The following is an 18,745-nucleotide window of genomic DNA, read 5'->3' as shown; positions in this document are numbered from 1 at the left end:
GACTTTTTCCTAGCTAACCAAATTCATTCTTGAATTCTCTTCAATGCTGGACCACAAGAAGTTCCCCTGGACTTTGTCAATAATGTCTTTGAACCTTCCTATAATTTTGAAAATGGAGAGGAAATACACTGGGATGCCTTGTAGTGAGGCGGGGAGAAGCTAGAGTTTCCTAGCATTACTCAAGATTTTTCCCTTCGAGCCCACCAACCTTTTTTGGAAGCGTTCAACCAGAGCATTCCAAAATCGATTGGGGACTTCCTTTATTGTAAGTGGTAGACCAAGATAAGTACTAGGGAAGGATGCCTCCTGGTAGCCAAGAATATTTGTCACCTTTTCCCTCAAAATGGTAATGGTGTTAAACAAAAATACTTTTCTTTTCTGGTAATTTATGCATTAACTAGAGACTAGTGCATACTGATTCAGGGTGGATTTCCATTCTCTAGCTTCATGGATGGAGGAGATGCCGAATAAGAAGGTATTATCCACAAACTTTTGTATGATTTGTAGGGGGACTGGGAGGCAGGTTTAATGCCCTTGATTTTGTCAGAGTTATTCAAAGAAACTAAATTTATGCTTAACACTTCTGCTACAATAATAAAAAGGTAGGGAGATGGGGGGTCACCTTGGTGAAGGCCTTGGGAGGAAGAAAAGAAATTGCTAGGGGCTCCATCAATGAACACCGAGAAAGTAATAGAGGTAACAACATCTATTATAATACTATTAACCTTCTCATTAAAGCCAAGTTTGGCAAGAATAAAAAAGAGGAAATCATGCCTGACCTTATCATAAGCTTTGGAAATGTTCAATTTAAGTGCCATACTTGGTTTCTTAGATCTTTCCGTAGAGTTTATTACCTCATGGGTGGTTATATCTGCATCAAGAATCTACCTCCCAGGCATGAAGCCATTTTGAAAGGGGCCAATGAATTCGTCCAAGAGAGGCTTGATGTGATTCACCGTAACCTTATCAAGAACCTTATAAATAGTATTACAAAGGCTGATGGGTTTGAAATCCTCCAGTCTCTGAGGGTCTTCCACCTTAGGAATGAGAACAATGAAGGTCTATTTAAGTTCTTTCAGTAGCTTTCTCATCCTAACAAAATCACAAGCAACATGGATAACGTTGTACTTGAAAATGTTCCAAAATTCTTGGAATAAAGTAGTTGGAAACCCATCAGGACCAAGGGATTTATATTGATTCATACTGAAGACAACCATTTTGACTTCCTCTTCTTTGACCTTACACGTCATCTTCTCATTAATCATCGGTTGAAATGACTTCAGGATATCACTTTGAATGTTGCTATTAACTTGGGCCGCCAGGGGGTTGTACATTTCCTGGAAGTAGGAATTGATTTTATCCTCTATCTGTTCCATTTCAATGACCTCATGGTCATTATCATCCAACAAACTGTTGATAGTGTTTCGCTTTTTCCTTCTCGAGGCCAATCTATGGAAAAATGTTTTGTTTTTGTCTCCCCCCTTCAACCATTGGACCCGAGATCTTTGTTTCTAGTGTACTTCCTCCCTATTCAGGAGGGTTTTTCATTCATTTGTACACTTCCTCTTTTGCTGCTGCTGCTCAATCTACGCATTGCTATGCGTAAGTTGCATTTGGAGAGCTTCCATCTTTTTTTTCAGTAGTCTTCTTTTCCTTGGATAAAATCCCAAATGAGGATTTGCTCCAAGCTTCCACCTCCTTTCTATTTCTGTCCAATTTCTTGGGAATACGGAACATGGCTGTGCCTTCCACTAGATCCTTCCACCACTGTGCAATATAGTCTCTGAGTTCATTATGCGAGTGCCAAATGATCTCATACCTAAAAGTCATCCGTCTAGCATCATTTTGTGTCCAGGAGAGAAGTAGCATCGAATGGTCCAAGATGGTCCTTGCATACACCCTAAGGGAGGTGTGTTGGAGACTGTCCCATCCAAAGGAGATTAGAGCCCTGTCTAGCCTAAATTTAATCAAGTTTTTCCCAGTCTATTAGTAGACCATGTAAAAGCAGAACCCTGGATATTAATATCAATCAAATCCTTTCTTCTCAAAAAACCCTCCAAGTCCTGCATGCTCTCCAAAAATCCTCCAATCCACCCAATTTCCTCGAAGGGTACAACAGGGTGGTATAGTCTCCCATACACAAAAAATTTCCTTGTCTCATGGAATCAGCCATAGTGGTAGCCTCATTCCAAACAACAAGCCTACCATTACGAGTGTTAGGGGCATAGAAATTAAAAGCAGTTCAGCTGTCGGTTTGGGCGGTGAATTTTGTGGCAACAAAATGGGTGTTGATAGAAACATCCATGCCCATAGCCCTGTTAGGATTCCACATCATAGCAATGCAACTAGAAGCTCTATTAGCATCACTGTAGGTATATTTAGCACTTGGCCAAATATAATTAGCCACTCTCACAAAGACTTGCGCAGTCATTTTCACTTCTTGCAAAAGAATCATATTAGTATTAAGTTTAATGATCTTTTGTTTGATTTTGTACTGCTTCCTGGGGCTATTCAGCCCTCTCACGTTCCAAGATATGATCTTCATCTTTTATGGTTCTGGGTTTCCTTTAGGGTTTTGTGTTTCCCTTGTGCAATATCCTTTTCTATTTCGTTTTGATGGATATTCCTGGTCAGAGGTCTCCCTATCCTTGCAGTTGATCCAACATTTGCCCTATTCCCCCCTCGAATCTTTCTATTTGAGACCGTCCATTCAACTTCATTGCTTAGGAAGTCAAGGCTCGGGCCCTCAGAAGTAGGGGAAAGGACTTCCACAATACCAGGAAGGGAAACCACAAGGGTTCCATTAGCAAGTGGTGGGCTAGCCCCCAAGTCAAGGGGTGGAGTGCAATAGTTCCCAACCCCCTCAGCAACCATTTCTTTGTTCAGCAAACCCTCATCCAGATGCAGCTTCTCCAAGGCTAAGTCACAAGGTTCGAGTTCGAGTTCAAGTTCATCAACTATAAAATTTGGATGAAGTTCGACAAGGAAAAAAGTCGAAAAAAATTCGACATTAAATTCACCTTATATAAATTTAATATTTTAAAAATATAAATAATATATCTATAAAAATATCAAAATAGATTAACATTTATAAAATATAAACCATAGGAAATCATTCTATATAAAGAAACACAATTTATAACTCTTAAAACTTTATAAATAATCTATTTAATTTAAACAAATTGAAATAAACTTAAAAATATTGATAACTTTTATAAGTTAAAAAACTAATTAATTATTTATATTTTTAAATTTTATATACTCTTAATTCACTATCGTAAAACTAAAAATTAATAATATTTGATTTTTAATTCACTATCTTACAACTTAAAATTACTAAGTTTTATAGACCGGGATTAAATCTCTTAAAGAAGACTTGTAAAAAATCGATGCTATTGTGCGAGATGAAGCGGTGGTTGATTTTGTGAGAAAAGCTGCCGACGGGTTGATGAATGTGATGCTCATCTATTGAACTCACTCCTTCCACGACGCAGAAGGAAAAACATATTGAAACAAGAACAATTGATGCAATTTTTTTTTTCCCTAGTTTTAGCGAGTGAACAAGCTATATGGTTTCATGCTTTTTTTTATTCGTAGGCTAACCTTCTATTGAACCAGCGGATTAAAAAACCTAAGGAAACACTTTAGAAAAATACTTAATGAAAAAACTACCTGACTGCCATGCGAATTTGATATGCATTTTTGACGAATTTTCTACCGCTTTAAGATGTTCGCTGAATTTCGAACTTCAAGCCGGAAATTCAGCGAACCTTATGACATAGCTCCAAGGTATGCATGTCCACAATCTCCCCCTCTTCATGAGTAGCAGCATTCGTCTCCTCACCTTGCACAACAACTGTCTCTTTCAACTAAAGTTATACTCTACTTTGAAATACAGTATTAATCATTTATCTAGACTGAATGTGAGGAAAAAAGATGTTTTGATTTGAAGCATCTTGAAAAGTATTGTGCGCTTTGTTTCTACATTGACCTTCAAGATATAGCAAAGCAAGATTGTGCAAATTGTACAGAGCACACTAGACTATGAAGCAAAAACTTAATTAAAGGATACCACAATTGGCATAAGTAAAGAAGGCTAAAAAAATCTGATGGCTTCTATTGTGGGCATAAGTCAGATACTCGAGCATCCATGTTGCCAGAATGTAACCTGCTATGATTTTGGGAACTCCTTCAATTGCCTCAATGTAGTTGACTATATCTTGTGAATGGTGACCAAGAGGTCCTACATATAACATCTGCCCTCCACTTTTCAACAACACCAACTGCAAATTCATTTAAAGTCACATTCGGAGTACTTACAAATGTACCAATATATATAGTACTAGAAAATGCACTGGAGTTGGAAATAATTACCTCATCGAAAGCTTCAAATATGTCAATGCTAGGTTGATGAATGGTACAAAAAAGGTTCATCCTGCATATATATTGTCTTACAAATTGTTTGCATAACAATTGCAGTAGCCCTTGCATCCAGTGCTGATGTTGGCTCATTCATGAAAATAATTGAAGGATTTGCAACCAGTTTCACTGTAATTATTCTCCTCTTTCACTATTTTATGGACAAACCATTAACGCCAAGCAAACCAACAAGAGCTTCTTTTAAGTCACTTAGCTGTACAAACTCCATAACTTCTCCAACAAATTTATGTTTATATATTGGATAACAAACAAACTAAATGTAGAATAATAAAATACACACCTCTCTTTTTTGATGATCAGCAATCTTGGGGAGACAAAGCCAAGCAGAGTATATGAGGGATTAATATACAGTCACATAGGGAGAATGAATATCATTTTGTTCATAATAACCAGAAATGCGAGAAAATGTCTCTTGTTTTTTTGGATGACTGGGTATGGTAATGGAACCTTCAATATAGCCTCTAGTTTTCATTCTTGCAAGAACATCCATCAAGGTCATCTTCCTATCCTCACTCACCCCCATCAAACATGTTAGCACTCCAGGCCTAAATGTCCTGCTAACCACACACAATAACTGTAGCTTGTCTTCTGGTATTCCTTGCGTCTTCATTTCATGTATAAAACTGAAATAATTAACCACTATTCCAATAGGAAAACATGAACTTAAAGTGGGCATATAAACATAGTAATTGACATTGTCGAAGGCCATAGCCAAAGGTGGGAAAGGAATAATCATTCCTTTCTGGCCACCCTCACTAGGGTTGGAACTTTGTAGAGCACTTTTACTTCTCTGTCCTGAAATCTCTCCTGCAGTTTTTTTTACAGATTTTAACACCATTAATGAAATGCTTTTGCAAGTGTAAGAATCCATCAAATGTATTGTTATGCTTCTTGAATATTTTACATTTCCAGCTATTTACCTAGAACACTGGTGGTTGATTGCTCCTTTTTCTTTAAGTCCTCTTCAGAAATAAGAACCTGGGGCTTTCCAAGTGTTGATAAATATGCAAATAAAATTATTATTTATTTAATAACATGCAAAAGGATTTACGATGCTAATGAAACAGAAAGCCATGTACAGGTTAAGTTGCAGGTACTCATAATTAAGATAATGCAATTCCATTGTGTACAATATATTAACTAGAATAATGTACCCAAGAAGCACCCCAATAGCAAGCCAATACCACTCTTTATCAGAAAATAGCCCACGAGAGTGCAATAATTGAAATGCCAATGTTGTCCTATGAGCTAAAACAACTAAACTTGGTGAGGTGGATTTGTTTTCTATTAGTCAAAGAAGGTAATGAATATACAAAGTACCAACTGTTTACCATTTGCTTGCTAAGGACTCATTTACTGCAATAACATTTTGAGCATACATGAAAGGATAAATTCAGTAACCCCATATCCACCAACCTTTAACATCATCTGTTACAGTTACCAAACATTCATTAATAACTCATCTTATACTCAACTATCACTAGTTATAAACTTATATGATAAATAATTTTGAAGCTTATAAGGCTTTGTTTTTACTTCTGGATATGATGAATCCTCCAAGATCAAAAATGCCCAAGATAGAAAATGAGCTGAAAGTGTTTGCAACTATTCAATTTTGGCCAACAGCAGCTATGAAGCAAAACAACCCTAATACAGTTTAAGAAATTGCAATGTAGAACAACAACTGTTGGAAAACCCTGCATACAGAAGAGAAGAGAATACCACCATTAGGTTTCCAACTGCAAGAACAACATAGTATAGAAATTCAAGAGGTTATCCAGATCCTACATTTGTGGATTTGGGGCAAAACCTTTTGTATAGTATGTGAGAATGATCCATATTGTAGACTCCATTAAAGAAAGAGGAATTCTCATTACCGAAGTGGGAAGAGAGTAGGCCCAGGCAGGGTAGAACTTGAAATCTCTCTGCTTGTAAAATACTAGAAAATTGTCTAGCATCGTTGGCGATTCTGCCATTCTGTTTGTGACAAACAGATTTTCATATCTAAATTATAGACATTTTATACTAAAACCTCCCAAGTTTTATATAAATAACTTGATCCTTTTCACATGACAATGACTACTTTTAACAATTAACAGAAAATAACTGCAATCATATTCAACATCGACTATTAACTATTCATAACTATAACTTCATGGTCGACTGAAATAAATAGATTAATGACTATCCATCATAACTGTAATCATGATCAACTGAAAGTAAACATAATCATATTCAATTAAAATAACAATTAACTATTCCTAATTGTAGTCATGTTCAGCTGAAATGAATAGATTAATGACTATCTATAATAACTGTAATCATGATCAACTGAAAATAAACATAATCATATTCAATTGAAATAACAATTAACTATTCTTAACTGTAGTCATGTTCAGCTGAAATAAGTAGATTAATGACTAACTATCATATCTGCATTCATGATCAATGATTAACAAGTAAAGTAAATGCTTAATAAGAAAGAAAGGAACATACAAGCATCATCGGAGGATCTTTTATCTGGTTGTGCAAGCCTTGGCATTGGTGAGAGGAGAAGCATTGTCATAGGCTTAATCTCTCAACTTCAGACCATACTTATCCCCACACATTCTATTATATAAGAATGACCCTCCTTACCTCGGGATCAGGCTTGGGATGTTCTTCAGTCTAGCCATCCGAGCATCCTGGTGTTTTAAGTGTCTACTCAGTTATGCTTACATAACTGACGCTACGAACATCAAGTACTCATTAGATGGCAAATATGCCTATAAACTACCTTGGCCAAGGATTTCCAATGGGTTCATTGACCCGATCACCATTGCTCGACTTGACAACAAGTTTCGTTTCAGGGATAAGCATGAGCTATTAAGTAATTCATTATTTAAGTTATTCATGTCTAATTTCTTTCTTGCTTCCTTGCAGGTTCATTACACCTCTTCACCATATGTGGCTTCATAGCCGGTGACTCCCAGGTGCTTGAAAGATTATGAGCTTTCTACCCTTTTATTTACACCTCTTCACCATTTCATGGCTATATTTTTGGTGAATCCCAGGTGTTAGAAAATTCATGAGCATCTGCTCTTTATATCCTCTATCACAAATTGCGACAACATAAAACATATTTTCTTTGAGATTAGTATTGCTCTTTGGATAGTATTTGCAGTTCAGATTTTAATATTCTTACACATGGGTTGTATCCAATTGACTTAAGGAAATTTAAGGAAAGAGGACTGATAATAAGGACATTAAGTAGCAATTCATATTGAAAATAAGTCTGAAATGATAAAATCCTAGAAGCCTAACTGGCTGCTTTGGAAGAAATAAAAATAATACTGAAAAAGTCATGTCATGACCTGATGTAACACTGGATATGCTTGAATCCTTGCAACCCAAATTTGGAATCTATTCTCCTTTAGTTGTAGATGTCCCAATGCAGATTACCCCAAGGCTGGATTCTTACGGCAGATTTACTATTGTATTGGATGCTCAACCTGGAAGTATAAAATGGAAACCTTGGCTCACGGGCTGTTGTGGATTCAAATGCTAGAGATGTTAATATAGCAAAGATCGTAGTGGTAAAGGAAGGGTGAAGGTAATATGGATGCAAAGTTTTGAATGTCTTAATACAGCAAGGCAAACGAATATATAAGAAAAGTGTTGGACTTCATCAATGACTTAATTAAAAGGAAGGTTGTGCGTTCTTGGCTTCTGCCGGTTATGTAACATATGTCAATTCAATTTACCAAGTGTTTAAATCGATGAAGAAAGAGAGGGAAAAATAAAAGGTTGAAGAAGAAAAAAAAAAGTTGGAAAAACTATAGTTTCAAATAGTTATTATTATAATATATGCTTATGCACATTCATGTAAGTATATTAATGGGGTGACATCATTAAATTATGTTATTATAATTTATTGGTGCCCTTTCATTTTTATATTTATCTGTACGAATGTAAGTATTTATTGAAATAATATGATGAAGATCAAAAATCTCTAGAGGTATGTGTTATATTTTAATTTAGATTATCTTATGTTTTCTTAATAGCTCCCAAAAATGTGTCCTAGTCATTGCATCCTCTCAAAGGGAGTTTAAGGTCATACCTGCCGATCTTGATGACAAAACTTAAGCGAACATCCCATTCCAATGATCTCGTTTAACAATGCTTCCCCCCCCCGCTCTCCCCTCTTCTTTTCATCTTCTCCTACAATCACCCATAAAAACACTTCTGCCATAATAATAATTCCTTAATAATTCATAAAATCATATTAATCGTTATTTTAAATCAACAACTGCTAATTACCTAATGATAGTTATTGGCTATCAACTGTTTACCGTATAGGTAAAGAAAATGAACGCATACAGACAATGAACACGAACAACAGAATTATATTTGCAATAGTAGATGAATGATGCTTTACAATGATCCCAGACGGGATATAAATGCTACCGCCGAACCTTCCTGAAGGAGTTCGTTGGCCACAACATTACATCCGCTACAAACTATTTACCCGTCGGCTACAGAATACAAAAACACCGCCGGACATCACCCCGTCGGTTACAGAAACACCGTCGGACCCATCCAGTCGGCTAACACCATCCCCCCCAAAAAGAAAAGTTGTCTCCTGACGACTGACAAAATATCTGAGACAAATTAACAAACAAAATACATTAATAGAGTGACTACAACAAGAGAAATCTGCTTCTGACACATCACTGTCACCTTCGTCCCGTGCCTCTAGCCTCTGCTAACACAACACTGCCTCCTTGATGAAGCTGACCTTGATAGCCACCTGTGCTGCTTTCTTTGTTTTCAATTCCACGGTACCCTGAGCCAAGTGTCGCTGCACTGCCTCCAACTGGATGATTAGCTCCTCCCGAGCTCTCTACGCATCCACCAAGACAGCCTCCCAGCCAACACCTACTCCTAGCGCCTCGGTACACAAACAGTCCATGCCTGCAGCAACTTCAACTCTTTTGAACTGGTCAGACTCCCACGACTGATATCCGCAACGAATGGGGGTCCAGGGGGCAACGCCCCCGGCGAGGTCGAGGGGCAGCGCCCCTCGCCGCCAAGACCAAATTAGCACTTCGCAACCCACACATAAATGCACGGAACACAACATTTTTGTCATTTTCTGTCGATTCTGCACTCTTTCTGGCAACTACAGATGCGTCCCCTTTCCTTTGGCATCATCTGTAACTCATTCTGAACAACTTGAATCTGTCGTCGTTTTTTTAAAAAAAATTTTATTGCTTCCTCTACAATCCACCACAAATCCCTCTACATACAGACAATGAACACGAACAGCAGAATTATATTCGCAATAGTAGATGAATGATGTTTTACAATGATCCTAGACGGGATATAAATACTACCGCCGAACCTTCCCGAAGGAGTTCGTCGGCCACAACATTACATCCGCTACAAACTATTTACCCGTCGGCTACAGAATACAGAAACACTGCCGGACATCACCCTATCGGCTACAGAAACACCACCGGACCCATCCAGTCGGCTAACATCAACCATCTACATTAACATTTAATACAATGTATATAAATAACTATCTATTTCACATGATCATGAAAGAATAATTCGTTCAATCCAACGGTTATGAACAAGTTTAAAAATTAGGTCAAAAATTTGGGATGTAACACCATTGAACGTCACATTAACTAGCCCAAAGAAAAGAGCTTCAAAGTAGATGGATCCATTGCTTAGATTTCTCTGAGGCATAGTTGTTCGAAAGAACACACTTGTAACAATCAAGGCCATTAGAGTTATCTGTTCAAAACATGCAGTCAGCCCTAAATATCCTAGACACATATCTGAAGTGTTAATAATGTGTATAGTTAGTAATAGAGAATATTTTCTTCATTTTCTAGAATTAATCAAGCCTTAATTATGATTGAAATTAAAAATCACCTTATATATTATCATTCCCTTTGCCTCTTAATATTAGGATTTTCAAGAAGTATTTTTTTTGGTTTGACATTCCTTCCTAACTTTTTATATCCCCTATATTTCCTTATATTTTACCATGAATTAGTGTTATCATTTCTACTTTATATTAAAGAGGGATTTCAAGTGATTTTTCGGCTTTAGTCAAAATTCAACCCTTGTCCTATTTATTGGCTATTGCAGTTATAAACTAGCTTTTATGATTGTTCATTTTACATTACTATTGAAGAAATGCAAAATATGTTAGTTACACCAATATAAGCATAAAACCATTCATAAATGTTTTGAGATTAGAAGCATTGAGGTAAATGTTGTTCCTTGATTTGTTTCACTATAAAATCTACTTCCTTGCATTTATGTGTATTTAGTCACATCTTTATGCACTCCTTATTTATTTTATATTATTTATTTAATTCCTTTTCTGCAAATAGAGGAGCAATGATATTAGGGAGATGCACTTTCATTGTGTTTTGCCCTTCATTATTTTGTGGTTTTTGGTGTCTCTGTTGCTCTTTGAATTATTGTTATTATCTCTTTTCTATGATTTAATTTTTAATTGATGAAGAGGCTATTGGAAATAAAAATTTATCTATTTTATGTTGACTCCTTTTCTTTTTCACTATGCTGAAGCAGGAGAGATCTAAAAGGGATAGCAGGCAAGGGAAGGGATGATGTAGGTGGCGATTGGGTTTGACAAAAAGGAAAAAAGTTGCATCCCAAAACGGTAAAATGCATATTTTCTCAAATGTGTTTTCCTAGGAGTTACAAAATCCAGATAATTAGGGGTTTCCCTCCACTGCCAAGGTGTGGGTTTGTTAAACAGGGCATTTTTTAATTTCTTTGTTGCGGGAAAGGTTGTGGTTTCCTTGGACATTTTTTGATACCATTGCCACTGAGGCTCTTTCTTATGATGCAATCCAATGACGGAGTTGCCATCAGGTACTTTATGAATGGGAAACATATTCTGATGCTATATGCTTGGGGAATTGGGTTTATTTATTGCACAGAGGCATGATTTGAATATGTTTGAAGTCATATCATGAAAGTATTTTGTGGTTGAATTCATAGTGTAGTTCATTTATGCTCTTCATTATATTATTTGTGTTTTACGCTTCATATTCTTTGTCTATGCTTTCTTACAGTATCATTATCCTCGGTCATGATCCATTGCTTCTCGACTTATTGGCACCTTGCAAATCATTGCTACAATAAATCCCCTATTGACTATCTTTTACATGTTCATCACTTATTTTGATATATATATCAATGCATTTTCATTCATTTTATCCATCCTTGCAACATGTTATTGTACCTTTAATTTTATATTATAGTGTCTCTTCATGACAGTGTTTTACTACTATTTTTTATAGAAAATTTGTGACAATGTTTTTTCACCCCTCTACTTGAATACACTATGGATACATTAGTTTAATTACATGGATATCTATTTCTGATGACATTGGTCCCATTATTACAATAATAGATAAGACGTCTATTATTAGTTAATGGTTATCTTGTAAATATCTTTAGCTTTAGTTTGCTTTCATTTTTTGCTTTCTCTGGAATAGAATGTTTCTATTCTTTACGATCGTTTCCTAAGGAAACATCGTCTCTTCCTTTTGTATAAATTGACCTTTCGGTCTCTGTTATTAATAAGCAAGTATTTACCAATTACCTTGTAATATGGTATCAAAGCTAAATACTTAAATTTTTTCGAAAAAATTTATAATTTCTTCTTGAAATTATTTGTTTAAATTTTTCCAAAATTATTTCAGCTAATTTCTCCAAAACCCACCTAGGGTTTTTCTGCTTGGAGAAATTCCCGAATTACGGGTCTGCAAATCGCGTGGAAATCGTGGCCATTTTTTGGAGACTCGCGTTTTTGGGGTGAAAATCTGCATGTTTCTATATCAAATCTTCATGCTCTTAGCCGTCTCAGTCTGTCATCGTGCTCTGGGAAGCAGATTCGACCATTTTTCATCAAGAAATCTGAAGTTTTTTCAAGCTTTTTTCAGCTAGGGCCGTTTTTTTTCGAAACCCTAATTTTTGGGGTCGAAAATTTTTTTTGTTTGCAGATTCTTGGTGGGTTTTTCGAGAGCTCAACTGGGTTGTCGTCCGTTTTTTCTGGGTGCCTCGATTTTTGTGCCTCGATTTTCGAGCCAGCGGATTCAGAAAACGACAGCAGATTCCTTCTGGGTTTTTCGAGCTCTCTTTTGGGTCATTCTCTGATTTTTCTGGGTCTTCCGTATTTTTGCCTCGAAGAACGTGCCTTCACAGATTTTCACAGTTTTTCATTGAAAAACGTGCCATGGCATCTCTGACAAATATTTTGCTCGAGCATAATTCCAAATTCAATGGTCGCAATTATGGAACCTGGAAGCAGCGCATCATCGCAATCTTCAAATATCGAAACACCGATCAACTTGTTCTGGGTGTTAAGCAGCGTCCGACTTCTCCGGGTCCTGATCAAGATACATGGGATCTGAACAATCGAGAGGCAGTAATGCTTCTCAAACTCTCCGTAGCTGATGACCAGCTTTCTCAGATTCCATCCGGCAAGACAGCGGCCGAAATCTGGACACATCTAAAAGGTCTTCATGAGACTTCCGACAAGAGCAGAGCCTTCTTTCTGAAAAACACTCTGTTTTCTATTGTCATGGATGAGCGCACCTCGCTCCAGGCACACCTGAATCGGATTCAGGAAATCCGTGATCAGTTACTTGCCATCGGTCGCAAGATGGAGGAAGAGGATATTGTGGTAATCACTCTTCGGAGTTTACCAAATTCCTATGAGCATTTTATCGAGACTCTCAACATCACATCTACTGGTGTTGATCTAAAGTTCACTAATCTCTGCACCCTGCTACTTCAGCAAGATCGGTGGAAACAACAGTTCGGTAGCAGCTCCAGTTCCACCTCCACTGAGCAATGCGAAATCCTTTCAGAAGGATAAGGGCAAGTTTCAGCAACCATCTCAGCAGAAGTCTTCTGCTCCAGCATCCGATGGTACCAAAAAGAAGAACATTCAATGCAACTATTGCCACAAGTATGGTCACATGAAGGTTGCATGTCGGAAACGCTTAGCTGCCCAGTCTAAGCAATCAGGTTCGCAACCCAAAGCGAACAGTGCAGAGCACACTGAGCAGGTGGAATCTGCCTTTTATGCCTTCATGGCTAAAAGACCCGCAGATCATGTACAGTCATCTGCCTGGTACATTGATTCAGGTGCCTCTCGACATTTCACTCACCGTAGAGACTGGTTTACTGACTACTAGCCTTATTCAGATTCTGTTATCTTTGGTGGTGGAGAAGAGTACATAGTTGTTGGTAAAGGCAACATTCAAATTCAGTCTGTTGGGAGGAAGCTCATATTCCTTGATGTGTACTACGTTCCAGGGATGGAACTAAATCTACTCTCGGTCAGTCAGTTGCTGCGACATTCTCCACACTTGGTAGTCACCTTCAGTTCACATCAGTGCACCATCACTGATCGGGCGACTAAGTCTACTATTGCAGTTGGTCTTGAGGATCATGGTCTTTTCAGACTTACTGATTCTGGTGATTCTCAGGACTTAGCTATGGCTGCTCGGCGATCTTCCATCAGCTCACTTTGGCATCAGCGATATGGGCACTTAAATGTGCATTATCTCTCACAACTTGCTCGGTATGAGCTTGTTCTTGGTTTGCCAGAGATTCAAACCCAACACCTTGGAGTTTGTGACGCATGTCAGGCTGGGAAGCAACATCGCACACCTTTCCCCAGTGGCGATTCTTGGCAAGCTTCTCAAGTACTTCAGCTTGTTCATGCTGATATTTGCGGCCCTATGGCCACTCCTTCTGTTCTTGGGTACAAGTATTTTCTGTTGTTTGTAGATGATTTCAGTAGAAAAATGTGGGTGTATTTCCTTAAAAAGAAATCTGATGCATTTATTGTATTTCAGAAGTTTAAACCCTTAGTTGAAAAAGAGTCTGGGAAATCTATTATTACTCTTAGATCAGACAATGGGGGGGAATTTTGTTCTAATGTTTTCTCCAGCTTCTTGGATACACATGGCATCCAACGCCAGTTCACCACACCCCACACGCCACAACAGAACAGTGTAGTTGAACGTCGGAATAGGACAATCACCGAGATGGCTCGTTCCATGCTCGAACACAGACATGTTCCAAAGCGTTTTTGTGCAGAAGCAGTTAACACTGCAGTTTATCTGTTGAACCGGTCACCCACAGTGGCAGTCAAAGGTAAAACTCCGGAAGAGGCCTGGTCAGGTCGCAAGCCCAGAATCAGTCACCTGAAGGTTTTTGGCTCTCTTGCTTTTGTTTGGATCCCTGATGCTTCACGCACCAAGTTGGATGCCAAGAGTCAGAAACTGATCTTGCTGGATATAGCAGTCTTCACAAAGCCTACCGCCTTATTGATGTTGAGACATCTCGTCTCATATACAGCCGCGAAGTAGTCTTTGATGAGCAGCGAGGACCATTCATGCCTGTTTCTCCTGTTCCTGATCCAGCAGACCAGCCTATGCAGGTTTATGATTTGGGAGTTCGGCTTCCATTAGGTCCACCTGATGGGAGGGCTCCAGTAGCTCCTACAGCTCCAGTCCTGCCAGTGATACCTGTACAGCCACCTCCGGCTTCTCCTACAGGATCACCTCGTTTTGAAGATGCTTCACCTGAGTTTGATCCAGATTCTTCTAATCAGGATCCTGCTGATCAAGCATCTCCTAGTACTATTGTTGGTCATTCTCCTCTCCGGCCTAAGTGGTGGGCTAAGACACTTGCTGATCTTCATGATGATGAGCTCATTGATGGGAGAACTACTCGAAAAAAGAGCAAAACTATAGATTATGTTAACTTTGCTCTTATGGCCAACATTCACAGTGTGTTTGAACCTCAAACATATTCCGAGGCTAAAGGAATTCCAGAGTGGGAACAGGCCATGCAATCTGAACACCAGAGCCTGCTGAAGAACAACACTTGGGTCCTTTCTGATCTTCCCCTAGGGAAGAAACCCATTAGCTGCAAATGGGTCTACAAAATCAAATACAAATCAGATGGTACTTTGGATAAGTACAAAGCTCGTTTAGTGGCAAAGGGCTTTTCTCAGCGTCAGGGCATTGATTATGAGGAGACCTTTGCTCCTACTGCAAAGATGAGCACCATCAGATTAGTCCTAGCCATGGCAGCACAATTTGGCTAGAAGGTCCATCAGATGGACGTAAAGAGTGCTTTCCTGAATGGTGATCTCCATGAAGAGGTCTACATGACGCAGCCTCCTGGTTTCAAAGTTGCTGGTAAAGACCATCAGGTTCTCAGATTGGTAAAAGCTCTCTATGGTTTGAAGCAGGCCCCTCGGGCATGGTACATCAAGATTGATACGTACCTCAGTGATCAAGGCTTCAAGAGGAGTTCTTCAGACTCAAATCTGTACATCAAGACTACTGACAGTGACATCATCCTTCTGGTTATCTATGTGGATGATCTGATCATCACTGGCAGTTCGGCATCTTTGATTCAGTGAATCAAACAAGACTTATGCCAGTCTTTTGATATGACTGACCTTGGGCTCATGCATTATTGCTTAGGTGTTGAAGTTTGGCAATAGTCTTCTAGTATATTCATCTCTCAATCCAAATATGCCAGAGCCTTGTTAGACAAATTCTGAATGCAGGATTGCAAACTTGCATCTACACCTATGGAGAAAGGTCTCAAGTTATCAGCCAAGTCTGATTCTCCTTCCGTTGATGATACTATGTATAGGCAACTAGTAGGCAGCCTCATCTACCTATCTGCTACTAGGCCTGATATCAGCTTCGCAGTCAGCTATATTTCACGCTTTATGACAGCTCCTAAGGCTGATCATTGGATGGCAGCAAAGCGTGTGCTTCGTTATGTGAAAGGCACTTTTGATTATGGACTTCTGTATTCTCGGAGTTCTAATCCTAAACTCAGTGGGTTCACAGATTCAGATTGGGCAGGCTCTATTGACGATAAAAAGTCAACATCTGGATATGTGTTCAGTTTGGGATCCGGTGCAGTCACATGGACCAGCAAGAAGCAGCAGGCAGTTTCTCTCTCTTCTACAGAGGCTGAATATAGAGGGACTGTTAAGGCAGGATGTGAAGCTGTCTGGCTTCGTCGGATGCTTGGGGATATGCAGATGTCACCAGCAGGACCGACTACTCTGTTTGTTGATAACGAAGGCGTTATCAAGTTAGCACGGAATCCAGTCTTCCATGAACGAACCAAGCATGTGGATGTTCATTGTCATTACATACGACAGCTGGTTGAAGACGGGACTATAGATCTGCAGTATGTTCCTACCTTAGATCAGAGTGCAGACATTCTCACCAAGCCTCTTGGTCCTGATAAGTTTGTCAAATTCAGAGGACAGCTTGGTGTGTTAGATAGATTAACCATTAAGGGAGGGTATTACAATAATAGATAAGACGTCTATTATTAGTTAATGGTTATCTTGTAAATATCTTTAGCTTTAGTTTGCTTTCGTTTTTTGCTTTCTCTGGAATAGAATGTTTCTATTCTTTACAATCGTTTCCTAAGGAAACATCGTCTCTTCCTTTTGTATAAATTGACCTTTCGGTCTCTGTTATTAATAAGCAAGTATTTACCAATTACCTTGTAATACCCATTGTTTTTTGATTTTGCATTCTATTTTTGACATATTGTAGATTAATGCCCTTTGCACATGCATTTGATATCACTTCTATTACTATAATTATGAATCAATGTTCTTATACACTTGTGAAGCACTCTTATCACTAATCTCAGCATTGAATTATTGATGAAGAAACATGTTTTCGCGACCTTGAATGACATCAGTCACTATCTCTTGATTGCTTTATCATCTTTATTTTTCAATCTACTAAAAGACCTATGTGTCTTTCTAGGTTCATGGAATGTCTTGATTTGCTTCAACATAAATTCTCATCTGCCTTTGAAGGCTAACATCAGTAGGGGCCTTGGAACATAGGAAGAAAACTCGTTTGAAATTATGCAATCTTTACCCATCACTAGTCAATATAAAGACTCTTGAAATAATAACTACTCCATTTTACATCTCTTTAACCATTTAGTCATGAAGAGTGAATATAAAGACTCTTGAAATAATAACTACTCTATTTTACATATCTTTAACCATTTAGTCACGGATAGTCACCAAGTGTGATTTTAAATGTCAAAATATTAATATTAGAATAACTGAACATTTTTATGATGGCATGAAACATAATAGTAGTTAAAAGTTACATTAAAAGCTACATTAAAAGCTACATTAAAATTGAGCTAGAAAACATTACCTTTACCCATAGAAGCAATTGCAGAAATACCACCTTGCACAATCTTGACAAGTGCATCTTAATAGTTAGCACCAGACCACTTCTGATGGACCAGTGTATCAACTCCATTAACCCTTTCCTACCTTTGAATCTGTTGCACAGAGGCCAAAATGCCTCTCTTATCATACTCTCTAGAAGAAGTATCAATAACCAGGGAATTAGCCAGAGTGTCAACAATCTCTAGAAAAAAGTATCAATAGCCAGGAAATTTCACCATTAATGAGATGCCAAATAATCTCTATTGCATGTAGCAGTCTCAATTCAAAAGATAAAATGTTGTATCTGGAAGTATGTTGTTTTACACCTTTTCTTCTGTGGCAGCTTCTATACTGAATATTCTTTTGGTTTGGCTCTGATGATTGTCCACATCACGAGAACTCTTATTCCTATTTCTTTCAAGTTAGGTGTGTGTTGGATTCAGTGGTGTCTTGCAAAAAGTCCAATATTTATAATAATTTATCTAGAAACTTGATTTCCCAAGACATAAAATTCTAAGCCTTATGTGTACTACTACTTTTCCATAACTCAACCATCTATGCGGGAAGTATTTTTCTTAAATTTACACTATATTTTCTACTTTAAAATTAAATAATTATAAACTTGCATGGTCTATAAAACACATCAATGATTATCACAATCCTCTACTATATGTGTTCCAAAACAAATAATTGTAACAAAATTTTCTCCTACAATCATTTTTACTTACGGTGATTGAAATTCATGTGGGTGTCAAATGGGAGCATATATTGAAACTGAAATGGATAATGGTATTGTAACTGGAAAAAAAGGAGAGGATTGGTGATATAGAAAACTGGACATTTCATTACTATGGGCTCCAAATCACAGACCATATGCAAATCCCTCCAAAGATAAATATGGGACATGTTTCCCTTCAGAACTCGACCCAGTTACCTAAACAACTAGGAAGAATGTTGCCTTGCTCATGTTTATTATGCACTATTGAGTTGTTGACTCTTCTTTAGAGCTAG

General features: G+C 37.9%; 1 protein-coding gene across 23 annotated transcripts in view; it reads left to right on the top strand.

The window, feature by feature from the left end:
* The window catches only part of LOC149557977 (uncharacterized), a 46,596-nt gene that overhangs the window by 10,514 nt on the left and 17,337 nt on the right, over positions 1–18,745 (top strand). For 15 of the 23 annotated variants that reach the window (XR_016364953.1, XR_016364950.1, XR_016364952.1 and 12 more), the window contains exon 3: positions 11,032–11,125. The exons of 3 other annotated variants lie outside the window; for them this stretch is intronic. The gene's annotated coding sequence lies outside the window, so the exon portion shown is untranslated. The remainder of the gene's footprint in view (positions 1–11,031; positions 11,126–18,745) is intronic. 5 more of the 23 variants (XR_016364954.1, XR_016364949.1, XM_089832421.1 and 2 more) reach the window with 1 other exon arrangement.

Source organism: Cupressus sempervirens, chromosome 5 (genome assembly GCF_028749045.1).
Source record: "Cupressus sempervirens isolate cs-2001-9-10 chromosome 5, ASM2874904v1, whole genome shotgun sequence".
In the NCBI taxonomy this organism is placed as follows: Eukaryota; Viridiplantae; Streptophyta; class Pinopsida; order Cupressales; family Cupressaceae; genus Cupressus; species Cupressus sempervirens.
The sequence above is the reverse complement of the archived record's forward strand: the minus strand, read 5'-3'. Positions and strand labels throughout refer to the sequence as shown.